The following is an 11,556-nucleotide window of genomic DNA, read 5'->3' on the forward strand; positions in this document are numbered from 1 at the left end:
CTGTTACTGGTATCTTCTTATGTCTTGGACTGCCATGTCTATAAATCTTTCAACACATGGCACTTTCTGATGGAGAGACATCTGGGCATTCAGGTGGAAATGATGAGAGGAACCTGCACTGGGCATCATTTACCCATAACAGATTTCATTAAGCTCTTGCCTTTTGCACAGTGTAAACTGTGTGCTTTCACAGTAAGAAGAGCAGAATGCAAAATGAGCAGAGAAGGCTCTAATTGCTCTCCTACAATTTCTTCCCCAGAATAGCCACAAAAGCGTGTAAGAGAAGAAAATTTCTCCTCATTTTACAGACAGATGCAAGTCTGAAAATTCTTCCTCCCAGGTACAACATACTGCTGACAAAGCAATACATAAAAATAATTTAAAAATAAAAATCCTGAAGCTCAAGGTCTTTTTAGCTCTGTGCATCAGAAGATAATTAAGTATTTTATTTGCCGACAGGTCTACAGCTGGTCTTCCGGACAGTCTGGGGTTTGGGTCTCCTAGCCCAGTGCTCCACCAGTGACATCTACTGGCTAACAGCACCCTCGGCATCCCACACTGTGGTGGGACCGGTCATGGTCTAAGACCAGGGTGGCATGAAAAGGCAGACACTGGAGAACTGTCACTGCTGAGATGAGCCATGTGAAGGATTTGCTCAGTTATGAAACCCTCAAAATTCTTTTGACCAGCACCATCCCTGGATCATGGCCAAGTTATGAGTCTTTTTATTACTGATTAATATTCAAAAGGGCATGACGCACATGCCTGTGGGCACAACTGCTTTGATGAATGCTTAATATGGCTGATTTAGTGCTGTAGTGCTTCTGGTTTCAGCCAATAACAACCAAGTGACCGTTGAATGAAAAAAAGTCCAGCTATTCAATCAGCTGTCACACAGTTTCCAAAAAGATTCTCCTTGTCTAACCTCCAGGGAGTGAATATTCAACCATAGCTATGGGATTGGTAAACACCTATAGAAAACACAAAGACTTGCCTCGAAAAAGGGAATTTCTGAATGTTTGCATACAGTGATGTTTTATATTTGTTCTCTGGTACATGCATCTGTGAGTTAAAGTTGTCATTCTTAAACTTCAGTATATCACCAATCGTCATTATTGTTTCATTGAATTCCTCCTGCAAAACAAATACAAAATAAATGACGAACATCAAGCTGAATTCTAAAGTTCAGCCATGTTTGTGCCCTTTAGTATTCACTATTTGCAAACATTACTCAACATTCAGTCCCTGTTAGAGATGAACTGCTGGTTGTTTATTTGAAGCCATTGAACCACGTTAAGGCAGGCAACACTGTGTAGCCTAGCAGCAAGCCAAAAATAAACCATGCCGTGTGAAACACTGACAAGCAATGGTGTTTCTTACCTTTTATTTTTTTAATATCCTGTCTTGGCCAAATAGAAGTGGTGTTTAAGCAACTGGTAGAAGACACCTTTCTGGAAAACACCTTTTTGCAAAACTATTTCACTGCCCAAATCCCAAAGTTTGGCTTCTGTTGGTATAGAAAAGACATTTTTTTGTGTTTTATTTAAATAAGAATTATTAACTTTCTAAATGAGGTTACTATCTTTCCACTTGCACTGAAAAGACACATTTCTCTATCTTTCTTCGTATGCAAAACCAAAGGAACAGATTTAATTTGTTAGTGGGATACCTTGCTATCGTTATTTCACCTTAGTGATTTCATTGGCACAAAGTCACAATGAAATGTTGATAGATAAAGTCTATTTCTGCTAGACAGCAGACATCACTGTGGTCATTACAATGACTACATACCCTCCCCCCTCCGTCCCCCCCCATCTCACTTGTGGACATGCAATGCATTTCCTTAGTTTTATGCTATAAAAACGTTTGCCTTGCAGGCTGTGACACAACCTTCACATTGCATAAGACACTTCACATTGGAAAAATATCCAAATGCTTTAAAAAATGTTAACTATTTCCTAGGGCCACAGGAGCACTCTACAGAGCCTAGAGAAAGTATTTATGAAATGCTGTGTAAAGTAGATACAACACTGTGCTTTAGCAATGGCTAATCTTAAACCAGATGGACATGAGATACACTTTATCATTTGGGCTGGGACCAGGGAAATGTCCCTGCAGTGGATGCATCTAGCACTGTAGATATGGCTTAAGGCTTTCTAGACTGTATCCTAAAGCACTCTCAGTAAGAACTGTGGGAGTTCACCAGATGGTAATTTCTAACATTTGCTTCCATAGTCTGATGCGCTACAGACCTGCTTTAAATTCTCTTACTAAATTCTCTTGTTACCACTTGGACATTTCTCAGTCAGTGGGCTTACAAGATAATATTACTTGTTGATATCCTGTAATGCCACAGTTGGCAGGCAACTCACATCTATATTCTGGGTTAGTTTGGAGAATGAGAGAATTGCTCATTTGTTTTCCCAAGCAGAGAATGGAATAGAAAAATCAGTTCTACCAAGCGACAATAATTTCACGGACTTTAGCTAACTGCAACAGAGTTAGTCACACTGCAGACCCTTGCAATAATCAGTGGTGAGGAAAAGGAGAATTCGGGCCAGGATTTGTCTGAGATACTCTGATGTCTATTTGAGGAGGAAATGCCCTCTGAAAGGGCTTGTTTCTTTCCATTGACTGAAGGCAAATAGTTCAGATTTGGATGTCTCTAGCAAAAATATCTATATTTTGTGTACCTACCATGATTCCTTATTTCCACATTGTGAGAACCTTGGGTAAGAGGTCAATCTGCTCTGAATAACACGTACAGTCAGCATCTCTAAAATAATGACAAATTTCCTATTTTACTCTTATATACAAGTATTTATCTTGCAGATATCTTAGCAGCATGCTTCTTTACTTACCTCATTTGGCTTTGCTGGATTTGAAACAAGTTTAACCAACCCATTGTTTGTTGTTTGGTGAATCCTGAAAAATGTGGGATTCACAGGACTGTAGAACAGACGGTAGAACTAAGAACTTACAAATCTCAGTGTAATTTAAACAAGGAAGATGGACACTACGTAATGTGCCATATTAGAAACAGGTTTCAAGGCTTAGACGTTCACTTTAACTGGAAGAGGCAGCCAATATTGCCCTTTGTACTTGGGTAAATTCCAAACACCTTGCCTAATAGTTATTCTACAGAACATAAAACAAAACAATGCAAAAACCTTCCCTGGTTTAGTGGAAAATTTAGTTGAATCAGGCGCTATTAGAAAAAGAGATAAATCTGACCTACTTTAATTTGAAATCTTTGAAAATCTCTGGCAAATCTTCAAAATCTTTGAAATATCATGCAAAGGTTTGGTTGAGCATAACTAAGACAAGTTCCTTCTCCAGCTTGTAGTCCTCAGTTCCCATTTATTTTCCCTAAAACAAGGACTTTAGGACTAAATGCAAAGCTTTCCCTATTCAAAGCTCAAGGACACTCAGGGTAGATTTTGGCAATATTTTAACCATGGTCCAGTTGATCTAGCCTCCCTTTACATTGGGCGATAAACATCCTTAGGCTTTTTCTTAAAACATTCTTCCATCCTCTTCAAACATCGAAAATTTATTACAGAATCAGGCTGGCATCTGAAAGATGAATTACATTCCTGATGTGAGCAGGGTAACTATCACATTACCTAATGTATTAGAGTAAAATAAAAAGGTTCATGGCTCTCTAGGGTGAAAATAATATTTATGAGAAAAAAATAAAAGATGAAACTTAGAAATACAGGGTCTGCTAAACAGCTCTATAAATAAAGAAGAACACGTCAGGAGAACTAAACAGGCGTGGAAACCACCATAAATTGTACCTTGGAGAAGTTTGTGGCTTGTAATCATAGAACATTAACATCATCATTCAAATGGACTGTCACACTGTCTCTGAAGGGTGTTTCTTGTCTCCTTTATTGCATGCTAACCTCCTGCTTGATGAATGCTTAAGGAAAAAAAATGCACAATTCCTTTAAAGGAGGAATTGCTGCCTATGAGATGTAACATTTAGAATAACATTACTAGATGATTATTGCATATTTATAACCTGTGCACAGTCTCGCACTTCACAAAACTAGAAGAGTGGGGTTCAGGTAACTCAGGTGGTGATTCATATCTCATTATTTTAGATGCCTAAATGTTAAGTGTGCAACTCTAAGCTAGTCTAAGTTTAAGAAAGCTCTCTTTATAGAAATTAGAGAGAAAATAGAGAGAAAAACTTGCCTCCAGAAATTTATTAATTTGGTGACCATATTATGACTGTATTAAAGGGAGATGAATTGCCCTCTGGAGGTGTTTTCTCTCCACTGTTGCTAAAGGGAATCTATGCTGACCAGTTCAGATTTAAGCATTTTAGAACTAGAGTTTAAAGTCAGGTTGCACGAATTGTATTGAAGTGATGATGTTATGTCCAAATTCATTTAGTGGAAAAGGAGGCCAGAGAATTGGTAAACTATGGAAAAGCTTCAAGGACCAAATTTATCAAAGAAGGTAGCAGTTATACCACCACCATTAAAATAAAATTCTATTTTAACTCATTGAATAGGTACATGGAAATAGGAAGATGATTTCTTAAGCTAAGGATTCTCAAGGCTTTCTTTTCATAGTTACTCTTTTCTGGGCTTACAACTCAAGCAATCCCTAATTTGAGAACTACGTCCCTTTTTTGCTTATTGCATTTTTTATCCTCCATCAGTGATCAGCCTACTGTCATTGGGATCGCGAGGGTTTTTCTTGTCAGCTACTTCTGTCTACTGTTAGTATATATGTTACTGGCATTTTACAGATTCTTGAAGACACCTAGGCTAATATGAGCCTGACAAAATGGCTGTCCCATGCAGTCTACTGGATCTTATACACTTTCAGCTGTGATTTAAACCTCATAGATAAGACATTTCCGTCCCAGGACAGTGGTCTAAATTTTATTTTTCTCCCGTATTTTCTGAGTGAAACTAGTTCTGCTACAAAGAGCTCTGATAATAAAAAAACTCCATCAACCTTAATACACTTATACATGCTCAATAAGTTTGAAACCTATTGACAATTGTGTATGCGTTTTTCTTGACATAACCTCCCATCCAAAAATGCTTGACAGGAAAGATTAAGCAGTGATCATACCGGTGTTACATGAGGAGAAGGAAGGTATTTGAAGTGATGGCCAAATACAGTCTGAACAGGAAGAACCACAGTGTCTGAAGATCTGTGCACTGTCCTCAGTCTTCACCACAGGAATTCAAATCTGCAGATGATGTGTTCTTGCAAGCCAGAAGAGTTGTTTGACTCCAGACTTGTTCCTGTAGTGAGTGTGGGAGAGACAATGGTGAGGAGAGAGGTGGCTGTGCATATATCACCTCTATAATTCCTTTTCTCTCAGAGAGGAGAAAAGGTCAAAAGCCAATGTGTCCTCCCCAGCCTCAGGCCCCATCACACACAGTAAAATCTAGCAGAGAAGGAAGATAGGCACCTTCCTCCTTTTTATTTGCCAGTGAAGCCAGTTTAGAGCTGGCACAACTTCACTTACAGCTTGAGCTTTGGCACCAAGATGTTGCAACAAACCTGACTGATAAACAGACTTTCTTTGCAAGGCTGAGCAGGAATATGAATCAGCTTTCTGTTCCTCTTTCCATTCTGTGGGCAGAAAAGGGAGTGAACTGCTTCAATGACTTCCTGGGCTTAATTCAATCAAACATGTTTTTCAGTGATTGGGCAATGCTGTCCATCCATTCTCAAACTCAGGAAGAGTCTGATCCTGGTCTGGGGTTAACATGACCAATGTGATGAGGTGGGGTCTTTCTGGCAGAGACTAATGGCCAAGAACAGACACATCTTGAGGGTAGAAATTTGATGGAGATGAGCATGTCTTCTGATGGGTATTGCAGTATGTCACCCCCAAGATTCAAACTCACATGTCACTACAAGGATAGCACACCAACTCTCATGAAGGTACAGTGTTTTGTCTTAATCAGGTTTCTAAGCCACTCAATATATTTAAATTCTGAATGGAAAGCCGTATCTGCCTTCTTGCACATTTCTGCTTTCAGGAAACTTTTATCTTCGCTTAATTTTCTTTATCAAAGTGAAACACACACATACACAGGTAATTCATATGGAAGTGCATTAGAATTTTTTCTTCCAGGGGCATTTGCATTGAAATGGCACTTCTGCTTTGAAAGCCAGTGTACAATGAGCAAATTCTTTTACAGGATGTTCTCCATATGCATCTATTCAAGTTCCATTTCTTCACCACAGAAATAACCTGGACCCTTTCATGCTTCTATTGATACTACAAAACCACAGAAAAGTAGTCTGGATTACTTGGCTGTCATGATTAATGCATTTTAAAACATAAAATCAGAATTATTTGCTTAAAAATAAGTGGAATTCAACTATTACATATTTTCATTTTTCCATATTTTTAAGATGAATGATTGAAGAGAGACTAAGAAAATTAGTGAGGACAGCGGTTCTTATTCTGTCTTTTCCACATATGAAAATGTGAAACTACAGTAATCCAGGCTGTAGAATAATAGAAAAGTAAACTGTAAAATGCATCTAAACCTTGTCTGGCTCAAAGCAGGATAATTCCCCTATGATAATTCCTAAAAACCATTTATCTAACCTGTCTTTAAAACACTGTATTGACAGATACTCCACACCTCCCCTAGACTGTGTCTCAATATTCTCATTATAGGAAAATTCCTAAATTCTGAATGTTCCATGTTGTGATTTAAGCCCATCTCTTCTCATCCTACTCATCAGGGATACAGATAAGACTACTCACTTTCTCCCTGCAAGAGACTTTCAGACTCTCTAATATATTCCTTGCCAGTTTCCTCTTCCTTAGGCTAAATAACCATAGTTTCTGCCATCTCTTTTCACTGAATTTTCCTGAGCCCTGACTTTTAAAATCAATCTCTTTTGGGATCCACTGAGTGGCTCTTGTTTTTTCCTGCACATTACATTCTTGCCAAGTTCTTAGCACTGGTGAATAGTTTGGCAAGATAATTCAGGCTATCTTTTCTACATCCGGTTCTGGTCCTGAGTACCATTTGGCAGGCCCCATCTCTGGAGTACCAAAACAAGCTTCTCCTTTATGAGCATCTCTGGGTCATGGTAATGCCATTGAAGGCAGCTCACTATTCAGTTTAATGGTATGGAAGCATATAATTATGTTTACATGAGTATATTTACATTAACATCATATCCTTGGACTGCAGATTACACATAGAACCCTAGAAGGGTTTGGGTTGGAAGGAAGCTTTAAAGATCATCTAGTTCCTACACTCCTGCCATGGGCAGGGACACCTTCCACTGACCAGGTTGCTCAAAGCCCCGTCCAACCTGGCCTTGAACCCTTCCAGGGAGGGGGCAGCCACAGCTTCTCTGGGCAACCTGTTCAAGTGCCTCACCATCCTGCTACTACACATACATATAACCCGACCAACAGTGTCTCCTATCTTGGGACCATACATTTCCTTATGGTAACTGCCTTTTTAACAAGCACAAGCCATCACTGACTCTTGTTCATCCATTTTAACTCCTTTTCCTGAAAAGTTACTGTCTCACTTGCTAATTCCCATCTTTTCCATGTAAAGTCAATTATTGCTGATAAATGGAACGATATTATACTTTTGCATTTTTTCCCTTCTTTCAGATGATTTTTTTTTCTGTGTTGTGATATTTATGAATGTGAATCCTGTCCTCCAGTGTTCTTGTAGTCCCTCCCTGTAGGGAGTGGCGTTCGGAAGATCTCGCGATGTACGGAAGGAATAGCTGTAGCCCTCCCTTGTTACGAGGTAAGGTGATGGATAGGCTTGAAATGTTAAGGGCACACCCACGAAGGAGGTACTTGGTGAACGTATATAGGTGAGATACACAGTTTAATAAACGGACTTTTTGTATCCATCATATTGGTGTTTGTACTGATGTCCCCGTGAAGGTCTTAACCTCCTGCAGCATTAGTCTGCGATCTGAGCGCCACTGATATGTGGATTGGCAGGTTTAATGAGGCAGGCTAATTGCGGTGTTGCAGTGTTAGTCTCTGCGACCTGAGCGCCACTGACACGTGGAGAGGCAGGTTCAAAGAGGCAGAGCTAACAGCAACACCTCCCTAATTTTGTTTGCCAATTTAATGAACATACTCTCTTTTTGATGATTCAGGTCATCAAAAAAGTGTCAAATGCAGAACAGAACCCTACAGAATCTGTGAGGTGTATTTGCATTTTGACATTACACCCCTGATAACTACTCCTTGAGCATGGTATAGAATGGCATTATTCCCAGTCTGCAATAATTCCACCAAGACCAACTTTTCCTTAATTTCTCATAAAACTGTCATGAGAATTAGGGTTAGAAGTCCTCCTGATGCCATAGTATATATCATAAACTTTTTTTCTTTCCTGTTCAGAAAGTGCACAAGAAGAATTAAACATTGCTAACATGATTTCCACTTGACAAATCCACACTTGTCTGTTACTCATCTGTTTGTAATTATGAGAGAGGCTTAATGGTCATGTTTTATTCTGAAGGGATCCAAGGCCTTTAGAGCAGACATTGTATTTTCAGAAGCTACTTAGTCACTTAAGAATGGAAATCCTTTTGACTTTCAGTGAGATATTTACCCCATGATCAAAATTCCATGTGGATGAATTCTGAACACATGTCAGGACTGGGAACATGTGGGAAGAATATGGGAGTAGGGGCAATTTTAAGCCTTGGTATCCAGCAAACAGTTCACTCTTGGAATAGTTACTGTGTGGAGCCACAGAGGTCCTCCTGCTGCTGTTTGGTTTCCTGGGCATTAATAAATTTAAGTGTCCAGCTCTTTTGGAAAACAAAGACTAAAGGTATGTTGGCGGTGCAATTCAATTGTGATCTTGCAGTGAGTGTATATATTTCCCAACAGCATTAAAATAGCTGGCAGGGGTATCAGTGCAGGAGCTGAGGTCTGTATTATTCAGGACTTTTGGAAAGGTTTTGTAAGTTTTAATGAAAACTATTGACCTTGAGTCATGAGAGAGACTGGTGTTTGAGAAAACTCTTTAATATTATGGTGGATATGTTTACAGATGTTATCAGGCCTTTGGACTGCAGTGTAGAAATAACCTAAATCATTACTCTTCACTTGTGTCCTTCTTACTTTACAGAAAAAGACCAAGGATTTTCCTACCATACTTTCTTAGATACGCAGTAGAAATCTGCAGTTACATCCCAATTTCCTTGTCATGCCCCAAAGATTGCATGGCAGGCCAGCCTGAAGGATATTTAAGCCCAGGCCAACTATAACAAAATAACTGACCTCCAATCTTCTCCGCCTTTACTCCAGCTGAGTTATCAGCTTTCATAGCCCTGTGCATCTTCTCCAAGCTCAGTTTCGTGTTGGCTTCTTGGCTCAGGAATATCTTGATTCTGATCTCCTGCCTAATTTCAGCACTTCGGGTCATTATTCCAGTCCTGTCATGGCATGTGAAATATGGCCATTCCTTCATTAACTTGGACAAAAGGATCAGAAACTTCAGTATAACTGTACAAAAGAGTTCTGGTTCTATTTTCATCCTTTTTGTCAGGGTTGTAGGCTACCTAACATACAGATTTTATCAGGTTCTTACTTATGGACACTACTTTTATTTGTTCTTTTTACTTACTTGTCTTACCACTGAATATTCTGTACTAAGGAAAGACAACGTCAGGTGACTTTCACTGTAATCAGACAAAATGATTCCTTGCAGACAAATATAGCTAGAGAAAAGATACCCAGACTTGGATAAAATGGCTACAGATCTCCAGAGGAGATCTCTTTCAAGAAAATATTTTATACTTGTTTGGTTTCTGGTTTTTGGGAGGGATTGGTTGTTTGGGGTTTTTTTCTTCTGGTTTTGTTTGTTTGTATCTGTAGAGCCTGAATAGGAGTGTTTAGTTGGGAACAAAATGTCTAACCTCAAATAATCTTGTGCAAAATCCCTAAACACACTCTGCAGTCATGATGGACCAAGTACTCAATGAGAGTAAAAGGGCCAGGTGAATTTCTCATCCAGGACTCTGTGACCATGGTGAAGTTGGGCACCATGCTACAGGATGGAAGATCTACTGGGTTGCCAGTGTTGTCACGTGCCAACTTTTAGCTATCCACAAGTTTATTGTCTAGCTGAATGCAGCCTTCTCTGCTTCATGTGAACTGATATAAGAGAAATGGGCACCGAAGGAGAGCAGTTCACACCATCCTATATAGGATCTAATGTATTTCTCTCTGCTGATTATTGAGGGAATCTTGTTCCACATCTAGTCTTCTGCTACTGAAACAATTGTATTTATCAGTTAAACAAACTTTTATCTTAAAATTTACTAGACTGTTTGCCCTCTCCAACCTACTAAAACTTTGGTTTAGAATCTGTTCTGTGGTTAAAAATACCTAACAAAGTGTAGCCTAAATTTATTTGAGACCAGTTTAAATCCATTTGTTCTTGCATCAGAAGTGTAATTCTTGTCTTTTCCCAATAATTAGGGAAAATTACCTTCACAGTCAATCATTCGCAAGCTGAGAAATGGGACAACATAAAAGCACAAAGAAATAACTGAATGGAGTCTGTGTGTGCTAGGAAAATCAATGCTTTGCCTTGAGATTTTCTCTTATTATGCTGAAGTCAATAATAAGATCATGAAAGGCAGAACTAATCTTCCCTACTCCTTTGAAATTGTATATTTAGGTTAGGTTTTCCTTTCTCTAGGGGAAGCTTTTCAGAGACTATGATTATGTTTTATTCTGTTAGCTCATATTTGAATGTTTGTCATTCCACACATGGAATAGTTTCTTGTATGAATTACACAGATTCATAGTGGTTACCTTAACAACACTTACATAAATGTTTTAGAATGATTTAAAGAAGCAAGTGCCTTGTTCATTCCTTATTCTGATGTTTCCACATTAATGCAGTGATGGAGAAATTTAATTAAAGATTAGGAATGATGGCATATCTTACATCTTGCTGGAGTGAACAATTTATGGGACTAGATTTTCAGCTGATTTAAATTGTTGTAGCTTTCTTGAATAAGGAGACATGATAATGTGAGTCAGCAAGACTCTAGGGACAGAATCTGCCTTTCAACTTGTTACAGAATGTACAGCAATTAGTGTCCATGAGAAAAGAATAAAATGTGTGTGCAAAGAATGGTAACATTTGATATCAGTATAGAGGAGTCATAGAAAAGCTCCTTCTCCATTCTTTTCCAGTTTCAGAGTAATGTGTTGAGATTATATTTAAGCATCCTAATTTCTTATATGTATATTAGCATGTAGGGGAGAAAAAGCCATTGTAGAAATTAAAAACGTTAAGACCCATTTTTCATGGAAGTCACATTTATTCTGAAGTAAGATATATTCTATGTTTGGCATATTTCATAATTTACAGAGACCTAGTCTACTCTGACCACTGGAAAAAAGTAATTTGCAATGTGTATGAGACAGAGAAAAAAGTATCCAGTCATTTTAGACTATTTAATTTACCCTTAAATATCACCTGCTAAACATTATCTTTCCTTTGGAGCCTGTTATTTTCAAAGTTTCCATCAGACACTAATTAG

The 11,556-nt window shown here is 38.5% G+C and overlaps 1 long non-coding RNA gene across 1 annotated transcript; it reads right to left on the reverse strand.

Annotated features, from left to right (window-relative positions):
- Positions 1-490: 490 nt before the first annotated feature.
- On the reverse strand, positions 491-2,981 carry LOC141934634 (uncharacterized). The gene is made up of 4 exons (XR_012626380.1): positions 2,862-2,981; positions 2,698-2,776; positions 1,381-1,507; positions 491-1,134 (listed from the first exon to the last, which is right to left on the reverse strand). It is a non-coding gene; the product is annotated as an uncharacterized LOC141934634 (long non-coding RNA).
- Between the last annotated feature and the right edge of the window lie 8,575 nt (positions 2,982-11,556).

The sequence above is a fragment of the Strix aluco genome, chromosome 1 (genome assembly GCF_031877795.1).
Source record: "Strix aluco isolate bStrAlu1 chromosome 1, bStrAlu1.hap1, whole genome shotgun sequence".
Classification (NCBI taxonomy): domain Eukaryota; kingdom Metazoa; phylum Chordata; class Aves; order Strigiformes; family Strigidae; genus Strix; species Strix aluco.